We start from the raw sequence: 8,319 nt of genomic DNA on the forward strand, positions 1-8,319 counted from the left end.
TCAAACGAAGCCAAGTGGTCCTGGCATCCCCCCCGGACAGAATCTTTTGTCCGAGTTGGAAGCAAGCTGAGAAAATGAAAGGGGGCTTCCAAGCTGACCCCGTCACCTCTCGTTATCTCGTGCCTGCTCCTCAAGGACTCGCGGAGGCAGTCGGCCGCGTTTTCTCAGGCTCGCCCGGGGTTAACGACCTCCGAGCAGCTCCTGCAGGCAGGAATGCGAGGAATGTACCTGCCCCAGTGGGGGTGGGGGCGAAAATGCGTGGATAATGAGGTCAAAACCAAGCACCGCCTCCTTCTCAAAGGACTCCCGAAAGAGAGACTATTAGATATAGTTCATTAGTTGGGGCGGGACGGGCGGCTGCTTTTTTTAGTTTGTGGCCTGAAGACACACAGAGGCCTTTCGCCAAGTTTGGATTCTCCTCCGGGTCATTGGAGGGCCGCGCTTTTGACTGAAGGGCAAGCGAGCTACCACTGTGTTCAGGCGACACATGACATCTGGGGGCGCCACACGTGATTTGCACACTGGGTGTGATAGCCGCACTGCGGTTTAAGCCCTGGGGAGGCAGGAGGATCCTGAAGAGTTGACAGAGAACCTGGTGGTTTCTAGGCCATCCAGGTCTACTGAGTGAGACCCGGTCTCAAAGAGGAGCTTCTTTTGTAGAAGACCTGAGTCTGGTCTCACAGCACCCACCAGTTGGGCTGCTCAAATCCTCCTGTAACTCCAGTTACAGTCATCGCAAGACTCTGACCTCCCTGGGCACCTACACACACAAACACACAATTTAAAATAATAAAAATAAACACAATTTAAAATAATAAAAATAGGGCATATTTGTGAATGCCTCCCCCCCCCCCCCAGACAGGGTTTCTCTATAGCTTTGGAGCCTGTCCGGGAACTAGCTCTTTTAGACCAGGCTAGCCTCGAACTCAGAGATTCACCTGTCTCTGCCTCCTGAGTGCTGCCACCACTACCTGGCTGTTAGTGCCTACCTTTAATCCCAGCACTTGGGATGGGGAGGCAGAGGCAGGCAGATCTCTGTGTTCTAGGGAAGCCAGGTCTACACAGAGAAATCCTGTTTTGGAAAAAGCAAAAGAGATTTTCCTGTCTGCTTAGTGGCCACACCTGAACCTACTGGTATTTTAATTGTTGCCTGCAGCCCTACGCCCTCACACCTGACTACTAGCCACTCAGGCCTCTGCCTGGCAGGGCTCCCAGTCCCTAGTGGTGCAGCTCTGGTGCAGCCATAAAATGTAGATTTAAATTCTCTATTTTTCTATTTATCAATAAGACTTGAGAGTCAAAGGCTGGGGTGAAAACCTGCTAGCTCAGGGAGGCTGAGTAGCAAGGAGCTAACCTTTTTTTTTTTTTTTTTTTTTTTGCCCTGAGTCACCGCAAGAGACAGCCTCTTCCCTCTTCCCAGAACCCAAAAGAATCTCAAACTCTAGTCCCCGCCCTTTCCTTCCTGTGCATCTTCTCTATGCAAATCACTGGCTTCTCTGTGGCCAATTCTAGTCAGCTAGACTCTGCCCCCCTCATTGTGGAATATTAAAGATGTGTTGCGTTTTTATGCCATGTAATAGTTGTTGAATGATGCAAAGAAGTGCTGCATTCTTTTATGTTGCATTTGTCTAACTCTGTAAAGTTGTGTTACTTTGCCTGTCTGAAATACCTGATGAGTCTAATAAAGAACTGAACGGCCAATAGCTAGACAGGAGAAAGTATAGGTGGAGCTGGCAAACAGAATAAGAGAAGAGAGAAGAGGGATGAGCCAAAAAAAAGGAGAGGAGGACACTAGGGGCCAGCCACCCAGACACACAACTAGCCATGGGGTAAGGAGGAAAGAAAGGTGTATAGAATAGAGAGAGGTAAAAACCCAGAGACAAAAGGTAGACAGGATATTTAAGAAAAGCTGGCCAGAAATAAACCAAGCTAAGGCTCGCCATTCATAAGGAATAAATCTCCATGTGTTTACTTGGGAGCTGGGTGGTGGGCCCCCAAAGAGTATACAAACAAACAAACAAAGAAACAAAAAGCTACACCCTCCCATTCAAGAGTGTCACAGTGTGATCAAAATATCCCACAACAACAAGACAGAGAAGGAGGCAGAAGCAGGCAAGCTCTCTGTGAGTTTGTTAACACTTGGTCTACATGGCCAGAGCTACATCGTGAGACCCTGTCTTAAAGGAAAAGAAAGACCTTTCAAAATTCTGTCTATGTGCAGGTATGTGTGTACCTGAGTGTAGTTCCCTTCAGAGGCCAGAAGAGGGCATCAGATGGCCTGGAGCTGGAGTTACAGTCCTTTGTGAACCCCAGAACATAGAAGAACAGCCTGCATTCTTAACCTCTGGCCATCTCTCCAGCCCCAGTAAGGTTTTAGGAAAGAAATGACAGATCAGTTTTGTGGCCAGGTGTAGTCTCAGTCCTTGAGAAGTGGAGGCAGGAGGATGGGAGTTTAAGGTTATCCTCAATTAAATAGTGGGTTTGAGACCTGTGTGGGCAATATGAGACCCTGCCTCAAAACACACACACACAATAAATAAATAGATAAATAAATAAGAGGCTGAAGAGATGGCCCTGTTGATAAAGTGCTTGCTCTGCAAGCAAGCGTGAAAACCTGAGTTTAAAGCAGGTGTGTGGTGCACAGCTTTAATCACAGTGCTCAGGAGGCAGAGATGGGGACAGATCTCTGTGAGTTCAAGGCCAGCCTGGTCTCTGTAGTGAGCTCCAGGATAGCCGGGGCTACCTAGTAAGACCCTGTCTCAAAAGAAAGAACAACAACAACAAAAGAGGCCGAGCTCAATCAGCAGCGCCCATGGAAGCAGCCTGGGTGTGTGCCTGTAATCTCAGAGCAGGAGAGATGGAAGCCTGAGGGGCCTTGGAGCTGCCTGGACAGCCAATCTTAGTGAGTGAGAAACACACCAGATCCGGACTTCTGGTCTCCAGATGCACGCTCACACACAAGCACACAGCAATAGGTCTGCGTGCACACACACACACAGATAAAGATAAAACTTTTAGCTGGGCAGTGGTGGCGCACGCCTTTAATCCCAGCACTTGGGAGGCAGAGGCAGGCAGATCTCTGTGAGTTCGAGACCAGCCTGGTCTATAAGAGCTAGTTCCAGGACAGCCACCAAACCTACAGAGAAACCCTGTCTTAAAAAACAAAATAATCAACTAAACAAACAAACAAACAAAAACGAAACAAAAAGCCAAACACCTTTTAGATGGCCTTTGTCCCTGCGGGCTCCTGGGTGGCTACCTTCAGAGTCCCACCCACCTAGTTGCAAGGCCCTCTGCCCCTGGGTGACACCCTCTCCAGAGGAATCCCAGCTCCTGGCAGGTCTTGGGATGCTAAAGACACACTCTGCATTTTCAGCTGTTGTCCACCTTGTGTCACCTGCTAGCCAGCTGGAGGTGCCTCAAGGAGCACCGCTCAGAGTAGCCAGAAGATATTTCAGTATCCAAACTCCAGATCTGAGCTCACAGGACAGTGTCCAAATGCAACCCTGGGAAACGCACACTCTGAGATGTGCACAGTCCAGCCTCTCAACAGCGACTAGGGATGGGTGGGTGCCAAGCCACGCTGGCTACCGGGAAACTTCGCTGGAACACAGCCTTAACTTACCACGTTGAGTTTTTGTTTGTGGTAGTGAAAGATGCATCCATACTGGCTCTCTCTCTACTAAGCCCCAACTCCCAATACACTTTGTGAGACGGGGTCAGACTCAAGGGTGTGTAATCTGTGCTTGGAACAGGCTATAGACCAGGCTGCCCTTGAACTTGAGATCTATCTACAGACACACTCTTGAGGGAGGGCTGGGATTAGGCATGTACCACTATGCCTGGCCTAATCTTATTTGTTCTATAAGTTTTGTTTTTATTCATTAATTTTATGTGTAAGAGTGTTTTGTCTGCATATATGTCTGTGTTCCACATGTGTGTCTGGTGCCCTCAGAGGGTGTGGCATCCCCCAGGACTAGAGTTACAGACAGTTGTGAGCTGCCTTATGGATGTTGGGAATGGAACCCAGGTCCTCTGGAAGAGCAGCCAATGCTCTTAACCTCTGAGTCATCTCTCCACCCCTGGGCCTAGCTTCTTAAATCGTGAGTCATGCTACCATGTGGAGTTTGCTGGGTAAATGAGGGGACAGTGTCATCAAATCAGGCAACAAGATTTCTGAAGTCACAGCCAGTAAAACTTAATCCAAAAGCACACTAAGGGACCAATCCCAGGTGTCCCTGGTACCACTCACCCATGTGTCCAACGCGCCCTAGCTGAAACCTCGGTTTCGAGGGCTGTCTCACCATGACCAGGTTATCCCACCATGATCCACCCTGCCCGAAATCCCTCACCTTGGGATCCTTGCTGTGGTATGCTGTGTTTGACTCTATGGGTTTAAAGTTTTTGGCTCTAATACAAACATAATGATTTGTGCTGGGTGGTGGTGGTGGTGGTGGCGGCGGCGGTGGCGCACGCCTTTTATCCCAGCACTCGGAAGGCAGAGGTGGGCGGATCTCTGTGAGTTTGAGGTCAGCCTGGTCTACAAAGTGAGTTTCAGGTCTGGCTACATAGCTACTGAGAAACCCTGTCTCAAAAAACCAAAAAAAGAAAAAAAGTTAAAGAAGAAAGAAACATAACGATTTAAGCTTTCTACACTTTCCAACTGTCGTTTCTCAAGCATGTATAAAGATTACTATATGTACCAATTAGATTATATTAGAATGTTCTCTTTATTTGTTTGTTTAAGTTTTGTGTGTGTGTTTTGAGACCAAATTTCTCTATGTAACAGCCATGTCCTGGAACTTGCCGTGTAGACTAGGCCTCAAACTCACAGAGATCCTCCTGCCTCTGCCTCCCAAGGGCTCTGGGCTGGGCAGAATGTTGGAGGGATGGCTTAGCAGTTGAGAGCACTGGCTGTTCTTGCAGAGGACCCAGGTTCGGTATCTAACCCCCACATGAAGGCTCACAACCATCAGTAATTTCACTTCCAGGGGCTCCAGCTACATATATAAATCTAAAAACCAAAAAACAGCATGCTTGTAGAACTTTGATCTCACTTAATTGTATCCTATAAAAATATTTTGTTTTATTTCTGGAATACGCGTGTGTGTTTGTGTGTGTGTGTTGGAATAGAGGATCTGTTTGTGTTTATTTTGAGACAGGGACTCACTCTGTACCTGTGGCTGGGTGGCTGGTTTGGAGCTTACTACATAGTCCAAGGCTGGCCTCCAGTGTCAGCAATGCTCTTGCCTTAGCCTCTGCAGTGCTCAGAGGACAGGCATGCACCAGCATACTAGACTTGCTCATGTAACTTCCAACCTAAGGATGAGATGAACCATAAATAAAAACAATAGAGGCAAACAGGAGAGACTGCTAGGGGAGGCCTGTGATTCCCGGGCATCAGCCAATGGACCGGCTCCATCTGGGCAGGCCCTCAGGAGTCTGTCAGCTCTGAGGGATAATCAAGGCCAGCCGCCGCACCTTACATGGCCATCCAGGCAGCCAGCCGCCGGAATCCCAGGGATTACGCAGCCTCTGGAGGGCTTGGAACAAACTCAGGTCACCTGCTGCAGCCACAAGTGTGTGCCTGGGCTTCTGCGGCTTCTGTCTTGTGACTGAGGAATTCTGAAATGGAAGCGCTGAGCTCACAAAGAAGAAAATGTCTCCTTGATGTCATACAGTTGCTGCCAATCCATCCGAGGTATCTAAAGATCTGGGAGGGGGAAGTCAAGGCCCTAGGCCCTGTGAAGCTGGGACTTCCCTCTCAGCAGGCCAGGAGATAGGGACACTTCTGGAATGGTCCCCACACCCCTGAGTGCCTCCAGCCCTCCCTTCACAGACACTGACCAGCTAGAATCTTAGGGGTCCTCCCCACCCCTGTCTCAACCCTTCCTGGGATCACTTCAGGGCTAAAATCAAATCACAAGCAGGTTCTTTTCAACTTTAATGAGTCCAGGCTGTGCAAACTGAAGTCTGGAATTCCACTGCCCGCAGCCAGAGCCCGCCTGGGTCTGTGCTGTTCTTTCTGTCTGCTTTGCAACCTGGAAAGGGAAGAGACGAACAATATAGATAGGTGTGTATAGGAGTGGGGATCTAGAATTCTGGACCACATGAGGTACTCAGGAATGTCACCCAAAGTTTATAAGATCCTGGGTGTCCAATGGGAAGCTCCGAGGCAGTGAGTGTTCACCCTGGAGCCCAGGGGAGCCATGCACGCCTGTATTCCCAGGGATTAGGAAGTAGAGGGAGAAAGATCAAAAGATGGCTTAGCAAGCAAAGGAGCTTGCTGCCAAGCCTGAGGACCCGAGTTCGACCCCTGGATTCACAGAACCCGCATGATGAAAGTAGCCGCCTCCCAAAAGTTGTACTCTGACTTCCACCGGTGCTGTATGACAGGAACACACACGCAATAACAAATGTAATTTCTTTTTAAGTTCAAACGTCATCCTCAACTACATAGTGAGTTTTCAGCCACCCCGAGCATCACAAAGATCCCGTCTCAATAAATAAAAAAGTAGCCAGGTGGGGGGGACTGGGAGTTCCCCAGTACTCACTCTGGAGGCAGGGCAGTGGGTCTCTGAGTTCAAGGCCAGCCTGATCTATGGATCGAGCTCCAGGACAGACAGGGCCACACAGAGAAACCCTGTCTCGGAACCAAGAACAGGTAAATAAGTAAGTAAATGAACATGGGAGTGAGAGGTATCTAGAGGTTTGACATAAACAGGCCAAATACTGGAGACATCTGTCAAGTCTCCACTTGGTGACTGAGGTGGAGACCCCCCCCTTATTAGAACCCTGTCCCCTTCTCAGGGCATCAGCTCCTCAGGGGCTTGGTGCGGGGAACAGCAGTGGCCAACTGTGGCTCTTCTACTGTGTACCACCACAGGCCCCGTCTCCAGCCGGTCCCTTCCTCAGAAGCCTTTGCGGAAGCCAGCCCTCTATTTTTTTTCAATTTCATTTGAAGTCCCCTACAACCCGGTCCAAACTCTGGGTTGGGCTGTGTTTCACAGAGCCCCCGCCTTCCTCCCCGGACAGGGTCCCCAGGAGGTCGGAGGGGTGTGCACACAGGAGGACCTGGTTGCAATGTCGCTGGGGTGAAAATCTGAATCATAGTCAAGGAGGGCAGCCAAATTCCTGGCTGGGAAATCAGGGCAGACTGGAGGGTGAGGCTTCGCCGTAAACAGAATGAGTAATGAGGTCAGAAGCTGTGGGGACCAGCATCATGTCTAGATGCCTGCTGTTCAAGGAAACGGAAACGGCACAAGACGGGGACTGTGGACTGAATAACAAAAAGGTTCTGGGGACTCAATACACAAGCCAGCGGGAGGGAACGCTCCCTTTCCTGGGACTGCTAAGCCCTCTCTGCCAGACGGACTAGGGTCCTCCTCGCTCCTGGGAAGATGGTCTCGTACCACTGCCTCCCCTGCCCCAGGGGCAGTGATTTACTGTCAAAATGGCTGTATCACCTAGCTCTCTCTGGGCGTGCTGTGGAAGAGAGCTGGAACTCACAGCCCGAGGTTGACTGATGCCACTGCAACCCCACCCCCATCTTGGGTCCCTCATACGTGAGGTGAAGATAATAGCCCAGCTTCGTGGCAGTCTTATATAATGGCATCCCCAGTCTGAAGAATAACCCAGCAAATATTTGAAAAATGCTTACACCAGTGCTTGGCTCCCAGCAAACGCGGTATTAAGTGTTAAGTAAATAAAAACAAGCTGCCAGGCTGGTAAATAAGGCCAGTCCTCAAAGCCAATTCTAATTTTAACATTTAAATCCTGGGGCCCTCAGCCACTGGGGTCAGCAGCAGGACAGTTGGACTGAACGGCTACAGGCCTTTCGAAAATTAATTTTCATTTCCACCAAGAATAGAAATCCATGTTGACTTATTTTACTTGTACACACAGAAAATAGCATTCTGGCTCCTAAGCGTCCCTGTTCTTAGGAAACCACAGAGAATTCCAGAAGGACCAGTTCAGATATTGTGCCTCCCCCTGATTTACTAGGTCTCAGTTTTAAAGAGTCACACTGGGTGTAAGCAGCGACACACCGGTAACTCAGCATTTAAGGGGTGGAGGTGGGAGAATCAGGATTTCAAAGTCACCCTCAATGACACAGACATCTTGGGCTCTATGAGACCTTGTGCCCCCCCCCAAAAAAAAAGAAGAGCTAGAGAAGCGATTCGGGGATGAAGGAGCTGTGGGAGCTGGGAGGCCTGAGCTCTACGCCCCTGGCCTGTGTAAAGGACAAGGACGGATGGGAGAACCTCTGACCTTTGAGTGTGCCCCCAGCACACCTACAACCACACTGACAAATCATTT

The 8,319-nt window shown here is 49.6% G+C and overlaps 1 long non-coding RNA gene across 1 annotated transcript; it reads right to left on the reverse strand.

The window, feature by feature from the left end:
* Positions 1-4,826: 4,826 nt before the first annotated feature.
* Positions 4,827-6,623, reverse strand: LOC126502551 (uncharacterized). The gene is made up of 3 exons (XR_007591974.1): positions 5,848-6,623; positions 5,487-5,625; positions 4,827-5,319 (listed from the first exon to the last, which is right to left on the reverse strand). It is a non-coding gene; the product is annotated as an uncharacterized lncRNA (long non-coding RNA).
* Positions 6,624-8,319: the final 1,696 nt, after the last annotated feature.

Source organism: Alexandromys fortis, unplaced genomic scaffold (assembly GCF_014885135.2).
Source record: "Alexandromys fortis isolate MF-2015 unplaced genomic scaffold, M_Fortis_MF-2015_v1.1 scaffold_9, whole genome shotgun sequence".
NCBI lineage: Eukaryota > Metazoa > Chordata > Mammalia > Rodentia > Cricetidae > Alexandromys > Alexandromys fortis.